This window comes from Armigeres subalbatus, chromosome 2 (genome assembly GCF_024139115.2).
Source record: "Armigeres subalbatus isolate Guangzhou_Male chromosome 2, GZ_Asu_2, whole genome shotgun sequence".
In the NCBI taxonomy this organism is placed as follows: Eukaryota; Metazoa; Arthropoda; class Insecta; order Diptera; family Culicidae; genus Armigeres; species Armigeres subalbatus.
In genome coordinates this window covers 321,297,137-321,299,262 of record NC_085140.1, presented here as the reverse complement: position 1 = coordinate 321,299,262, position 2,126 = coordinate 321,297,137, and positions in this window count along the sequence as shown.

The following is a 2,126-nucleotide window of genomic DNA, read 5'->3' as shown; positions in this document are numbered from 1 at the left end:
CCATGTCCGCGTATCCACAGCTGTGCTCTTCGGCTAGGAGATTCCTTTGAAACGTTCTGCGTCCAGGTTAATTCCAGTGGGTCTGACCGTCCATGGAGCCCATGTTTATCCGCTACCGATTGATCCAAAAGGCTTAATGACGAGCCGGGATCAAGGAAAGCGAATGTTTCAAAGAGAGTTTTCCATTCTGCAACGTTACTGGTACTATTTGATAATATACCGTTGATTTCCGATTTCCATGATGATTATTGTTAGTTTTGTCCTTCTCCAGATTTTGATTTTCCTTGGGTTTCTCGACGGCTGATTTATGCAATAAACGATTGTGCATTCCTTGCAACCGTCTATTTTGCATTCTCGCTTGCTTCTGCAAAACTTACTACCGTGTCCTTTGTTCAGGCAAGAAAAACACAGTTTCAATTGTTGAATTCGTTGTTGCCTTTGCTCAACATTGAGGTTTTCAATATGTTGCACTTGAACGTTTGATGCTCATGCTTACAAACGTTGCACTGCATTTTGAAGGATTGTTATGAATATTGATTCTGGGCTTTTGTTCCTTTCTTGTAGGTGGTGCTAATCTCCGTAATGTCGTTGCGTGAGTTTGCAGCCACTTATTCAAATCATGGAGAGGTGGCTGACTGACATTTCTTTGAAGCGCTTCTGTCCATGTTATCTGCATACTAAATGGTAGCTTTGATACTATGTCAGTAATTAACCGATAATCATGAAGGAATTCTGGCTTGGCCAATGTTTCCATTGTCACAACCAAATCGTCCAATGCGTTAGCAATATCGATTGTATGGAGTTTGGGTTGATTCAATGTTTTTGTCAGCTCGTTCAATAATTGCTGATAAATAGCCTCCGGTCTCCCATAAATTTCTTCAAGCCGTTGCATTATTTTAGGAACATTAGCTGCCCCTATCATCAAATTTGACACGCTCTTGGCAGCTTGGCCATACAGAGCTTCTTCCAATCTTGATAAATTTTCGAGATTGGTAAATCTACCTTCGGCAGATGTGTCATTAAAATGCTTTTGAATTTCGGCCATTCACGAGCCTCTCCACTAAATTTTGGAAGCTTGATTAAGGCTTGCCTCGTCACATTTAAAGGACCTTCAGACTGACGTCTGTTTGCCACATCTTGTTGAATTTTCAGCGATTCATTTAGCTGGTTCGCTAAATCAAATTTCATTTTTACGTCCAATAATTTCGCTCGTTCGTTTTCCAGATATTCGCATTTTGCGCAAAGGAATCGCTCTTCTTTTGTCGGCGTATGCTTAAGTTGCACACAACTAAGGTGGAACCACCTATCACAATCGTCACAAGACACCATATTATCCTTGGTGTCAGCTTCCTTGCATAAACGGCAGTTTCCGTTCTTATTTTCCACGAATTGGAACATAGCTTTTGATTTTGCCATCGCAAATGTTCACTTTACTATCACCTGGTTGTTTGCTGCTACTTTGCTTCTCTGTTTCCTTTTGCCGGATCTGCGCGTTCACTTCTGATGACAGCTTACAAAGGTATTTCCAACCTTTTGTTAATTCACACACTGCAGTTTCACTATTTTCAAAATGTCCAATGTCCTAGTTTCACTTGAATTACCACTCTGGGTTTTAATATTCAACACACAAGGTATTTTAGACACGATTCGTGAATATCTATTCACAACTTTCGAATGTTTGCCACTATTGGCTCAAGATTTGTAACAGTTAAATTTTGTGACAATGCACAACACTCAGACTGCACTCCTGGCGACAGTATACCACGTTACAAAATCAATCACTCTAGCTATTTATTACGACAATTTTATTTTTTTATTTTTGTCGGAGTCCTTTCCACTTATTCTAGTTGATCTCCGCGCGCCGGTATCACTGCACAATTTCAACACAACGTCGCGAGTACTTTCCTCTCTGGTAGTTCACCAAAATGTGACGCCGGTGACTTACGGATTTTTCGGATGTAGAAAACATACACTGTAGAACTGTGGTCTAGAACTAACTTTATTACTAATGCTAAGCCGTATATATAAATGAATGTACAATATATTCTACCTGATTTTGACTCATTATCTTTGGGTCCCTTTCTTATTATCTCTACTTTGTTATCGCCGCCATTATCGGTGCGTCA